Consider the following 14,891-nt stretch of genomic DNA (forward strand, 5'->3'; position numbering starts at 1 on the left):
CATTCACACACTAGGGCCAATTTAGTGTTGCCAATCAACCTATCCCCAGGTGCATGTTTTTGGGAGTCTCCCTGGAAAATCGGGAGGGTTGGCAAGTATCCTGTAAGGGTCCATGTTTCACAGGCGTAAAGGAAGATCGACATTACAAGTGAGCGCTGTGATCTCACCGTTGATGACGGACTGATGTTTGTGTCTTTCCATATGGGCTTGAGTTTTGCCAGGGCAGCAGTTGTTTGAGCACTTCTGGTGCGAAGGACTTCCCGTTCGGATCCTTCATCGGACACGATTGCACCGAGGTACTTGAAGTTTGACGCCGTGTCCAGTGCCTGTCCGTTGACTTTGATGTCTGAGCGGATGCAATTGTTGTTGTTGGTCATCATTTGTTTTTTTTCAGCATGGATTTCCATTCCATAGGCTTTCAACTAGACTGGCAAGTTCTCTTTCTTCTCCAGCTAGCCCAGCGATATCATCTGCAAAACGGAGGTTGGTGATTGGTCTGCCTCCAATGCTGACAGTTCCTTCGTGATCTGCCAGGGCATCCGTCATGATACGCTCCAGAAAGTTGTTGAAGAGAATGGGAGAGAGACGGCATCCTTGGGACACTCCAATTGTTGTCCTGAACCAGTATCCGATAGCGCCGTTGTACAGAACTGCGCTGGTAGCTTTATTGTACAGATCTTGAATGACTCTGACAAGGTTATATTTCCTCATGGTTGCCCACACTGCAGCAAAAAAAACAGAGCACTTTATTTCACATTCTTCTTGGTTTTAGTTAGCTGAAGAATTGAGCATAGCCAAATATTCTTTTAAAGAAGATTGGACAATATATTGGACTTTTCTTATATTATGTTCAAGACCTTTTCTTTTTTCTTATCTCAAAACACCTCTTAAAGTGGAACTACACTTCGTTTAAAATCATCATGAAAGACATGAGGGATGGATTTAAAAAAAAAAAATGCATTCTTAATCCATCCATTTTCTACCGCTTATTCCCTTTTTGGAGTCGTGGGGGGCGCTGGCGCCTATCTCAGCTACAATCGGGCGGAAGGCGGGGTACACCCTGTACAAGTCGCCACCTCATCACAGGGCCAACACAGATGGACAGACAACATTCACATTCACATTCACACACTAGGGCCAATTTAGTGTTGCCAATCAACCTATCCCCAGGTGCATGTCTTTGGAGGTGGGAGGAAGCCGGAGTACCCGGAGGGAACCCACGCATTCACGGGGAGAACATGCAAACTCCACACGGAAAGATCCCGAGCCTGGGATTGAACCCAGGACTGCAGGACCTTCGTATTGTGAGGCAGACACACTAACCCCTCTGCCACCGTGAAGCCCATGCATTCTTAATATTAAACGTAAATAAAAGTCAGCTTACTGTGGAGCCAGTGGGAGCTCCACTATTTTCAAGTATTTCTTATATATATATATATATATATATATATATATATATATATATCCATTCATGGATGAGTATATCCGTTCAGCCACCGTGTTCAATGTAGAAGTCTGATCTACAAAATGTGAAGGCAGCATACCCCTTCCCCTTCGAGCTGTCCAGGATGAACTGAAATCATTTTTTCCAATCATTTTGTAATTTGCAAGCTTACTTCTTCTTCTTACTCGTCGTCGCCTTGTCTCTTCTGTTGGACATTACTACTTGCCGTAGTTTTGAAGCAATGCATGATGGGAATCCGGATGTTGTGTGTCAGTGTATTAATGTCCATAACGTTTTTTTTTCAACAGTTAACAGTTTTTTTAAACCAAGGAAACAATAACTGATAGCAGTAATAAAATAAGATTCAATCTGTGGTCGCCTGTGGTCCTGTCTCAGTCCACCCCATGCCAGAGAGCTTACCATGAATTGATTAACTTGGTCCCCGACTTAAAGGCCTACTGAAAATTACAATTTTAAATTTCCCGCAGAGTTTCTTGTTAAAAAAACGTTGCGGAATGATGACGCGTATCATGACGTGTGTTTGTGACGTTTTGAGTTGGAGGGGACATACTAGCCCAGCACCACTTACGGCTAAAATTTGTCTCTTTTCATCGCATAATTACACAGTAATTTCGACATCTGTGTTGCTGAATCTTTTGCAATTTGTTCAATTAATAATGGAGGCTATAAAAAACAATGCTGTTGGTGGAAAGCGGTGTATTGCAGCTGTCTTTAGCACCGATACACAGCCGGTGTTTCTTTGTTTGTTGTGAAGCTTTAACACAGAGCGGTCAAGTGAACATGTTTTCTCTACGTCAACCAGCATGTTTTTGGATGGGAAAATTGTGATATATATCTTACCGGAGACATCAGTGGATTATTCGTTGTCCTGCAGTAGGTGTTTCAAAAGCAGTTGTGAGCTTGGCTCCTCGGCTTCTCTCTGAGACACTGCGTGTTCACCGCAGCCATCCGACCTCGAGGTATGTCTTTACAATCTCACTAAAACACTATTAAATAATAAGCAGATAAGGAATCTTCCAGAATCATCCTAGTAAATGTGTCTAATTACATCTGAAACGCTCACCCTGCTGCCGCCCGGAGCTGTCGCTTTTTATTTTATGTTTTTTAATTTTAATTTTTTGTAGTCCTTCACTATCAATATCCTCATTTACGAATCTTTCATCCTCGCTCAAATTAATGGGGAAATTGTCGCTTTCTCTGTCCGAATTGCTCTTACTGCTGGTGGCTCCCATTATAAACAATGTGAGGATGTGAGGAGCCCTCACACCGGTGACGTCAGGCGCACATACTTCCGGTAAAGGCAAGGTTTTTTATTAGTGACCAAAAGTTGCGAACTTTATCGTGGATGTTCTCTACTAAATCCTTTCAGCAAAAATATGGCAATATCGCGAAATGATCAAGTATGACACATAGAATGGACCTGCTATCCCCGTTTGAATAAGAAAATCTCATTTCAGTAGGCGTTCAAACAAGTTGAAAAACTTATTCGGGTGTTACCATTTAGTGGTCAATTGTACGGAATATGTTTCGATCAATTAATCAATCAATCATTTAAATTGGCACCAATATTACTCTATAAGCCCTGCGATGAGTTGGCCACTTGTCCAGGGTGTATGCCGCCTTCCGCCCGATTGTAGCTGAGATAGGCACCAGTGCCCCCCGCCACCCCAAAGGGAATAAGCGGTAGAAAATGGATAGATGGATTACTCTATAGGTGGTCATCATTGGGATGGTGGAGCGGTCATGCCGGCATCTTGAGGGCAGTAACAAGCTACTTGTCACTAAGCTATGAAGCTTAACCTCACTTTCCAGTAACTTGGAAACCCATGGAGTGTTGAGAGGGAGTGGGACGCGGGGGAAGAACAAGGAACACAACAAATACGCTGTGTTTGGACATTTTCATCGCATAATTACACAGTAATTGTATTGATATTACGATATTTTCTTAATTCATTCACATCTTGTTTAAAAATATATCAATATAGCTTACAAACTCGATATATCGCCCAGCCCTAGTCACGCCCGTTGAGTTCTGGACATAAACATTGCATAATAAAGGTTACACAACAAGTGATTGAGCGCCTTCCAAGGACGGGCTGATTCCCCTTTGGCAGGTCTGTGTTGACTAAGGAAGAGTCCTCAGGTATTAGCAGGGAAGGACGCCCAGAGAGATTCTTCTAGTTTCCTCACACCTCCTCAGTGGAACATCTTTCTTTCACTTCCGGATGAATAGAGGAACTCACAAAGCCTTTCTCCAGGTCTCATTAAGTCTGCGCTTGCAAAGCCAAGCAGCGACAAGGAGGACGATGGTTGTGGCAGATGTGTAATCCTGCAACCCCCGTCCCACACACACACACACACACACACACACGCACACACACACACACGCACACACACACACACACACACACACATTTCCTTCTGCTCAATCTACAAGCTGGCAGTGAATTCCAAATGTCCATAATGACTGCTGGAGAAGGGAACGACACACACACACACACACACACACACACACACACACACATGCATGGGAGGCGGTGATGAAAAAATAAATCTCTTATTGACCAACAGCCCACTTCATCAGAGCAGAACTAAAATGTCCTCCATCTCAGAACGCCACACAAGCTAAAATCCAATAGGAGTCCACTGGGGAGTTTTATTTTTCAGTGTGTGGAACATTTTAATGCACCAGCGGTTGAACAACTTTGTAACTTTTGGGGGAAATTTGCCATTTTAATTTTACAGTAGTTAACTTCTTTATACACTAAAATGGCTTTCAGGTCCAGATTGGTAATTTGTTTTTATATTTCATTTTTGACTGTGATATGGTTTGTTCCAGACATAACCAAGATGGTTAGACCAGTTGATCTGCCGTTTCTTTTCTTTTTCTCCTCTGTCCCACTGGAGGGGGTCTGGTCCGGTGTCCATGGATGAGGTGCTGGCTGTCCTGAGTAGGGACCAGTGTTAATTTTGACAGCAAAATTTGATTTAGTTTTAGTCATAGTCTTTTGACTAAAATGTAATTTAGTTTTAGTCATAATTTAGTTATTTAAATTGTTTTAGTTTTAGTTGACGAAATATCTTAAGATTATAATCGACGAAAACTACAGTAGATTTCGTCGACTAAAGGGTAATATGTAAACTTTCCCTTCAATTTTTGAAAGTCAAAGCAAAACAGCGGAAAAATCACCGATCCAAGTTGTATTTTGATGAAAATCATGTCTCAAATTTACTATTTCACGAGTAAGCCGTGTAATAAACGGGATAACGTCGAGCGAGTTGTATGTTGGGGAAAATGCTTACCTGTGTGTGGATTTCGGGGTGATTCGACTGTAAATGTCGCTTCAAATTGTTGTGTTTTTCCCCGTAATCCTCGCGCTGCATTTCTTACACTGCGTCTCGTTATCTTTGACGTCAAATATAAAATTTCCCCATATGTCCTCTCTCCTCTTCCTCCCCGGCGTTGACTCGTTGTCTTCTGGAGTCTCAAACGCAAACTACGTTTACGTAACTTCCTTACCACGTCGCTCTGATTGGTTCTCTTCCCAACTCCTCCTGCCTCTTCCTAACGAAATGAGTTCCGATTGGATCTCATCTCTCGTTTTTATTCGTTGACGAATATGTCAATACACCTCATCATCGTCTTAGTCCACCTAAATTATTTTTTATTTAATTATTGTCTCGTTTTAGTCAGAAAAAAAAGGCTGTTGACAATAACTATGACGAAAATTTTTCGGCAACAAAATTAACACTGGTAGGGACCCAGGATGGACCGCTCGTCCAGAGCCGGGACCCAGGATGGACCGCTCGCCTGTGTATCGGTTGGGACATCTCTGCACTGCTGATCCGCCTCCGCTTGGTATGGTTTCCTGCTGACGGGACTCTCTCTGGTGTGTTGGATCCACTTTGGATTGGACTCACACGGATGTGTTGGATCCACTATGGATTAAACTTTCACAGTATCATGTTAGACCTGCCTGACAACCATTACTTTCGGTTCCCCTAGAAGGGGGGTTGCCCACATATGTGGTCCTCTCCAAGGTTTCTTATAGTCATCATTGTCACCGACGTCCCACTGGGTGTAAGTCCCACAGCCCTTTAAAACACTAGTGATTTAGGACTATATAAATAATCATTGATTGATTGATTGACTTTCTTATACAAGTTATACCACGTACACTGTAGTTATATTTGCCTACTTCAACATGTCCAAAAGGAGCCAAACCATCCATCCATTTTGTACCGCTTGTCCCTTTTGGCATCGTAGGGGGTGCTGGAGCCGATATCAGCTACATACAGGCGGAAGGCGGCGTACACCCTGGACAAGTTGCCACCTCATCGCAGAGGCCAACACAGATAGAAAGACAACATTCACACTCACATTCACAATTTCCAATTTAGTGTTGCCAATCCACCTATCCCCAGGTGCATGTCTTTGGAGGTGGGAGGAAGCCGGAGTACCCGGAGGGAACCCACGCACTCACGGGGAGAACATGCAAACTCCACACAGAAGGATCCTGAAGCCGGGATTGAACTCAGGACCTTCGTATTGTGAGGCACTTGCACTAAACCCAGTTCCACCATGCCTTATTTAAAATAATATACACAGTAATTCCATCCATCCATTTTCTATTATTGGGGTCGTGGGGGGTGTTGGAGCCTATCTCAGCTGCATTTAGGCGGAAGGCGCAGTACACCCTGGACAAGTCATAAATAAGATGAAAGGTAAACTCATTTATATAAGATCTCTACTTGTACATTTCATAAAAGTTGTATGATGGGGAAAGTTTAAGCCTGGAAAGTATCGTTTCTATTCTATGTTTTTCCATTATTTCTTAAGAGAGAACATATTACACTGCAAAAAGTCAGTGTTCAAAATTAAGGAAAAAAAAAATACAAAAGTTAGAGGTATTTTATTTGAACTAATCAAAATGATCTGACATTAGAACAAGAAAATCCGGCTTGTCAAGACTTTCCAAAACAAATATAATTAGCTAACCTCAATGAACCCAGAAATAACTTAAAATAAGTATATGCTCACTAATAACAACTGTACTACTATATGAGTACATATTTTCTATTGTTTCATTGAAAATAAAACAGCAAAGTCCATTTGGCTGTCATCTGTTTTAATTATGAGACACGATTGTGTCAAAGTCATGATTTGTTTTTTTCACGCTCGAAGTAAGAAATTATTACTTTAAAAAGTAGTTTTATACTTGTGAGTGTTGATGCCTCAGCTTTGCAACAGTTGATATTCTAGTTTCAAGCAGGTTTTACTCAATATAGGTCATCAAATCTCTGCAACAAGCTATAATATCTTACTGAGATCATTTAGGACCAAAACCTTTAAAACAAGTAAAACACTCTAACATAAAATCTGCTTAGTGAGAAGAATTATCTTATCAGACAGAAAATAAGCAAATATCACTCTTATTTAAAATATTTAGTCTTACTTAGATTTCAGTTTTTGCTGTGTGGCCTTTGACTTGCCAACCATCTCGATTTTACCGGGAGACTCCCGAATTTCAGTGCCCCTCCCGAAAATCTCCCGGGGCAACCATTCTCCCGAATTTCTCCCGATTTCCACCCGGACAACAATATTGGGGGCGTGCCTTAAAGGCACTGCCTTTAGCATCCTCTACAACCTGAAACCTTCACCCCTTACATGCTATACAGGCATCGGCTTTTCCTCCATATAAACAGCGTGCCGGCCCAGTCAAATAAAAATGTAGCCTTGGACGGGTTTAACAATGGTCTTTACTCGGCGATGGCAAGAAATGCTGAAACGTCGTATGATCTTTTAACTGGTTTAATGATAACACTAATATCGCACGCATGCATGTATTAGGGGGCCGTAAGGGACATTATCCAGAATTACCTCTTACATACACTACTGAAATGCTCTCAAATAAACAACTGAAATGTGTTTCTCTCACGCACACGACTGAAACACTCTCAAACACACTACTGAGACACTCTTATACACACTACTGAAATGCTCTCACATAAGCCTCTGAAATGTGTTTCTCTCACATACACTACTGAAACCTTCTCATACTCACTACTGAAACACTCTTATACACATTCCTTAAATGCTCTCACATAACAACTGAAATCTTTTTGTAACACACACACTACTGAAACACTCTCCTAAACTCTATAGAATTGTTTTTCTCTTACGCACAGGCGCACACACACACACACACACCTAGAATTATTTTTCACCAGTATGTGTAAAAGGATTTCACTTGTATTTGTGAGAACATTTCACTCGTGTGTGATGAGAGTGTTTCAGTAGTGTGTGTGTGAGAAAAAAGATTTCAGTTGTTTATGTGAGAGCATTTCAGTAATGTGTATAAGAGTGTTTCAGTAGTGTGTATGAGAGCATTTCAGTAGTGTGTATAAGAGTGTTTCAGTAGTGTATGAGAGTGTTTCAGTAGTGTGTGTGAGAGAAAAAAATTTCAGTTGTTTATGTGAAAGAATTTCAGTTATGTGTATAAGAGTATTTCAGTAGTGTGTATGAGAGCATTTCAGTAGTGTATCCATTTATCCATTTTCTACTGCTTGTCCCTTTTGGGGTTGCGGGGGGTCGCTGAAGCCTATCTCAGCTGCATTCGGGCGGTAGGCGGGGTACACCCTGGACAAGTCGCCACCTCATCGCAGGGCCGACACAGATAGACAACATTCACACTCACATTCACACACTAGGGCCAATTCAGTAGGCAATTCTGAATAATGTCCCTAACGGCCCCTCATAATACTTGATCAACAGCCATACAGGCCACACTGAGGGTGGCCGTAAAAACAACTTTAACACTGTTAAAAATATGCGCCACACTGTGAACCCCCACCAAACAAGAATGACAAACAGATTTTGGGAGAACATCTGCACCGTAACACAACATAAACACAACAGAACAAATATGCAGAACCCCTTGCAACACTAACACTTCCGGGACGCTACAATAACATCTACAGCTTTTGGAGCTCAGTGCACAACTACACACACAACGAAAAGGAGACGAAGCAGAAGAACGAAGAAGAGACATGGCGACGACAAGTAAGAAGAAGAAATATGGTTGCAAGTTGTCATGATCTGTGGTCTGGATTATGTTTTTGTTATTTTTTGTTAGTTTTTTGGAATCTTTTAGTTCCTGTTTGAGCTCCCTTGTTTTGTTTGGTTACCATGCCGACTTAGGATTTTCACCTCCCTCTGGTGTTCGGACCGCGCACCTGTTTCTAATCAAGACCCCTATTTAAGCCAGTCTTTGCCAGTCAGTCGGCCTGGCGTCATTGCATGTTTTCACGCAATACCATAGTTCATGTTGTTTGCTTCATGCCGTGTCCAAGTAGGTTTTGTTTGTTCCATGACATAGTTTATGCTGTTTGTCTCATGCCATGAGTTTTGTGTTTGTTCCACGCCATAGTTTGTTTGTTTACCTCATGCCCTGCCAAGATTTCTTGAGTTAGATTAATTAATATGTTACTACCTTCACGCATGGTCCGGAATCGTTCGTTTGCATCCTGGGAGAACAAACTTCTCAACAAGCTGCGAAAACTCACCCGTCATGACACAAGTTCCAAAATGATTAATTTCATCCAGGACAGCTTGAAGGGGAAGGGGTATGCTTACTGCACCTCAACCCCGCCCCCCCAATCCTGATCTGGGGTCTGAATGATGTTTTTGTTATATTTTGTTAGTTTTAGGACTCTTTTAGTTCCTGTTTGAGCTCCCTTGTTTTGTTTGGTTACCATGCCGACTTAGGATTTTCACCTGCCTATGGTGTTCGGACCGCGCACCTGTTTTTAATCAAGACCTTTATTTAAGCCTGTCTTTGCCAGACAGTCGGCCTGGCGTCATTGCATGTTTTCACGCAATACCATAGTTCATGTTGTTCGCTTCATGCCGTGTCCAAATAAGTTTTGTTTGTTCCACGCCAGAGTTTATGCTGTTTATTTCATGCCACAAGTTTTGTGTTTGTTCCACGCCATATTTTATGTTTTTTTTACCTAATACCCTGCCAAGTTATCTTGAGTTAGAATAATAAATATGTTCCTACCTTCACGCCTGGTCCAGAAAAGTCCGTTTTCAACCCGGGAGAACAAACTTGTTCAGACCGCGCACCCGTTTCTAATCAAGACCCTTATTTAAGCCTGTCTTTGCCAGTCAGTCTGCCTGGTGTCATTGCATGTTTTCACGCGATACCATAGTTCATGTTGTTCGCTTCAAGCCGTGTCCAAGTAAGTTTTGTTTGTTCCACGCCAGAGTTTATGCTGTTTGTTTCATGCCACAAGTTTTTTGTTTGTTCCACGCCATAGTTTATGTTTGTTTACCTAATGCCCTGCCAAGATTTATTGAGATAGATTAACAAATATGTTCCTATCTTCACGCCTGGTCCGGAGTAGTCCTTTTGCATCTTGGGAGAACAAACTTGTTCGGACCGCACACCTGTTTCTAATCAAGACCCTTATTTGAGCCCGTCTTTGCCAGTCAGCCGGCCTGGCGTCATTGCATGTTTTTACGTGATACCATAGTTCATGTTATTCGCTTCAAGCCGTATCTAAGTAGGTTTTTGAAACCTGTCACAAATCCCCATTAAACATCCTTTCTCCGACAAAACCACTCCGGACACTGCCACCACAACGTGGACTATGCAGGGCCGTTTAATGAACTCTGAACTCATGCTGTGCTCATACCATCGTTGGTAGAAAAATAAGGACTGAATGGAGTACTCTGATACTGTAAATGTTGGACGTTCTGTGACTTTGTTGATTATGTGAATGGCCATTCAAATTTACATGTCTATTGTTTGTTTATTTTTCCTTTTATTCTTTAATATAATTTGGTACCACTTAAACTTAAATCCTGTGTTCAGTCTTCATTACTCGCCATTCCTAGAGCTGAATTTAGTTTCTTCTGATCCAGCCCAGTCATATCATTCACTGTTTACTTAGTACGTCGTTGTGGTTTGTGCAGCCCTTTGAGACACTAGTGATTTAGAGCTATATAAATAATCATTGATTGATTGATTGATTGATTGACTTGTACAGTGCTTTACTAGAGTAACATACAGGCTACATTTTGTTTGTTACATGCCATAGTTTATGCTGTTTGTTTCATGCCACAAGTTTTGTGTTTGTTCCATGCCATAGTTTGTTTGTTTACCTCATGCCCTGCCAAGATTTCTTGAGTTAGATTAATAAATATGTTCCTACCTTCACGCCTGGTCCGGAATAGTCCGTTTGCATCCCGGAAGAACAAACTTCACTGCAAGCTGCGAAAACCCCCCCGTCATGACACAAGTTCCAAAATGATTGGAAAAAAGAATTTCATTTCATCCAGGACAGCTCGAAGGGGAAGGGGTAAGCTGCCTGCACCGCAACCACGCCCACCCAACCATATCCCCAACACCCCCGCCCCCCATCTCCCGAATTTGGAGGTCTCAAGGTTGGCAAGTATGCCTTCCACTGTAGTGTCAAGTGTCCATTGTCTGCAGCATTTTCTGCACAAAACATTTGAAGCGCTTCAGTGTTCTGCCGTTTATTTCCTGCACTCTTGTTTTTAAAGGCCTACTGAAACCCACTACTACCGACCAGGCAGTCAGATAGTTTATATATCAATGATGAAATATTAACATTGCAACACATGCCAATACGGCCGGTTTAGTTTACTAAATTACAATTTTAAATTTCCCGTGGAGTTTCATGTTGAAAACGTCGCGGAATGATGACGCGTGAGATGACGTGTGTTTGTGACGTTATTGGTTGGAGGGGACATATTAGCTCAGCACCACTTACGGCTTAAAGTCGTCTCTTTTCATCGCATAATTACACAGTAATTATGCGATGAAATAGTTATTATTATCTTTTTTGTTGCTGAATCTTTTGCAATTTGTTCAATTAATAATGGAGACGTCAAATTAGAATGCTGTTGGTGTAAAATTGTGGATTGCAGCTGCCTTTAGCAACCGAGACACAGCCTGTGTTTGTTTGTTGTGAAGCTTTAACACAGAGCGGTCAAGGGAACATGTTTCTCTATGTCAACCAGCATGTTTTTGGATGGGAAAATTGTGATATATATCTTACCGGAGACATCAGTGGATTATGCGTCTTGCAGTAGCTGTCTAAAAAGGCAGCTGTGAGCTTTGCTCCTCGGCTTCTCTCTGAGACAGTGGCGTGTTCACCGCAGCCATCCGACTTTGAGGTATGTCTTTACAATCTCACTAAAACACTATTAAACAATAAGCAGAGAAGGGATCTTCCAGAATTATCCTAGTAAATGTGTCTAATTACATCTGAAACACTCACACTGCCACCGCCCGGAGCCGTCGCTTTTTATTTTATTCTATTATTTTTTTTTTTTCTTCTAGTCCAGGGGTGTCAAACTCAAATACAGAGTGGGCCAAAATTTAAAACTGAACAAAGTCGCGGGCCAAGGTTGAAAAAAATTAACCTTTTAATACGGACCCAAACAAGTTTTGCATTGAATATTGAAGCAAGGCTTATACAACTTTATAGTGACATGCAAAATCGAGTTTCAAATAATAATTATAATTATTAAAAAATATCAAAGGCATATCAAATACAATCTAAATAAAAAGTGTGTGTGTGTGTGGGGGGGGTTTGGTGGTAGCGGGGGTGTATATTGTAGCGTCCCGGAAGAGTTAGTACTGCAAAGGGTTCTGGGTATTTGTTCTGTTGTGTTTATGTTGTTGTGTTAAGGTGCGGCTGTTCTCCCAAAATGTGTTTGCCATTCTTGTTTGGTGTGAGTTCACGGTGTGGCGCATATTTGTAACAGTATCAAGATTTTTTATATGGCCACTGTCGGTATGATCTGTATGGCTGTTGACTAAGTATGTTTTGCAGCCGTATGTGTGTGTGTTTAAAAGCTGCATATATTATGTGACTGGGTTAGTAGGGGACACTAAAGACAATGTCTATAAGGCACATCATCAATATAGATGAGTCTCAAGGGAATTTGGGAGGGTTGACAAGTATGTTAGTGGTGAATGCGGTGTTACAGCGGCATTGTCACTGTATAATGCCGGCGAGCCAGCTCTAATGGTAATTTGATATTGCCTCAAGGGCCAAATGAAATTACTCGACGGGCCAAATTTGGCCCACGGGCCAGAGTTTGACACCCATGTTCTAGTCCTTCAATATCAACATCCTCATCCATTATTCTTTCATCCTCGCTCAAATTAACGTGGAAATTGTCGCTTTCTCAGTCCGAGATGCTCTTACGGCTGGTGGCTCACATTATAAACAGATTTCTACACATAGTGAAGTGAATTGTATTTATATAGCGCTTTTCTCTATAGCCTCAAAGCGCTTTACATAGTGAAACCCAATATCTAAGTTACATTTAAACCAGTGTGGGTGGCACTGGGAGCAGGTGGGTAAAGTGTCTTGCCCAAGGACACAACAGCAGTAACTCGGATGCGGAAGCGGGAATCGAACCTGCAACCCTCAAGTTGCTGGCACGGCCACTCTACCAACCGAGCTATACCGCCGTTGGTAGGTCTCCAATGTGAGGATGTGAGGAGCCCTCACACCGGTGACGTCATCGTCTGCTACTTCCGGTAAAGGCAAGGCTTTTAAATTAGCAACCAAAAGTTGCAAACTTTATCGTCGATGTTCTCTACTAAATCCTTTCAGCTAAAAATATGGCAATATCACGAAATGATCAAGTACGACACATAGAATGGACCTGCTATCCCCGTTTGAATAAGAAAATATCATTTCAGTAGGCCTTCAAATCTTCTGCATGCTCATGGAGAAGGAAGCGTCGTCGCTGTTTAACTCCCTGACTTTGGAAATGAGAATGGAAGATGAGTCAGCGCTTTTCATCAAGGAGGATGAATCATTCAGCCATGGCCAGCAGCAGCAACAGCAGGCAGGCAGGCAGGCGGGCGGGGTCTACCGGACAGGGATGGCAGTGGAAGACCCTAATGGTGACTTCCCGTGTTGATGCATTGTGTATGAGCTGAGATACCTGCATGAGGGGAACATACGTAGAAAACACATCTATCTGGATGCTCAACAATCTGCCTTCCTGCAGCACGGCATCCTTGTTTCAGCTCCTTTCTTGACACCGTGGACTGATAGAGAATCCCGCTGTAGGACGACCTCCAAAAGAAAGGAGGAGAGAGAGGGCATTGCAGCGCAGAGCTAAAGCTCGGAAGAGGCATGGATTGACCTCCACTGCTCTCTTCTCCATTGTGGTGGAGCATAAGAGCAGCTCGGGCTGGAGGCCAGCAGAGGGGGAAGAATACATTAGAAAGCATGAGAGTGAAAGTAAACATGGCCTTACAGCTTGTAGAGCGAGGAAATGGATGGTGGTGGAGAGTTAAAGGGGAACATTATCACCAGACCTGTATAAGTGTCAATATATACCTTGATGGTGCAGAAAAAGGATCATATGTTTTTTTAACCGATTTATGAACTCTAAAAGGGTGAATTTGGCGATTTAAACGCCTTTCAATTGTTTGCCTGTCGGAGCAATGACGTCACATCGTGAAGCGACCCACCATTTTCTCAAACACATTACACACACCAAGTCGAATCAGCTCTGTTATTTTCCGTTTTTTCGACTGTTTTCCGGTACCTTGGAGACATCATGCCTCGTCGGTGTGTTGTCGGAGGGTGTAACAACACAAACGAACTCTATTTAATAATACAACTCTAACATTTGACAACCAAACAATTAAACAAGGCGACACGGTAAAGAATCTGGGTATTATCTTCGACCCAACTCTCTCCTTTGAGACACACATTAAAAGCGTTACTAAAACGGCCTTCTTTCATGTTACGTCTCGCCTCGACTACTGTAACGTATTATTTTCGGGTCTCCCCATGTCTAGCATTAAAAGATTACAATTAGGTACAAAATGCGGCTGCTAGACTTTTGACAAGAACAAGAAAGTTTGATCACATTACGCCTGTACTGGCTCACCTGCACTGGCTTCCTGTGCACATAAGATGTGACTTTAAGGTTTTACTACTTACGTATAAAATACTACACGGTCTAGCTCCATCCTATCTTGCCGATTGTATTGTACAATATGTCCCGGCAAGAAATCTGCGTTCAAAGGACTCCGGCTTATTAGTGATTCCCAAAGCCCAAATAAGGTCTGCGGGCTATAGAGCGTTTTCCGTTCGGGCCCCAGTACTCTGGAATGCCCTCCTGGTAACAGTTCGAGATGCCACCTCAGTAGAAGCATTTAAGTCTCACCTTAAAATTCATTTGTATACTCTAGCCTTTAAATAGACTCCCTTTTTAGACCAGTTGATCTGCCGTTTCTTTTCTTTTTCTTCTATGTCCCACTCTCCCTTGTGGAGGGGATCCGGTCCGATCTGGTGGCCATGTACTGCTCGCCTGTGTATCGGCTGGGGACATCTCTGCGCTGCTGATCCGCCTCTG

Source organism: Nerophis ophidion, linkage group LG17 (genome assembly GCF_033978795.1).
Source record: "Nerophis ophidion isolate RoL-2023_Sa linkage group LG17, RoL_Noph_v1.0, whole genome shotgun sequence".
Lineage (NCBI taxonomy): Eukaryota > Metazoa > Chordata > Actinopteri > Syngnathiformes > Syngnathidae > Nerophis > Nerophis ophidion.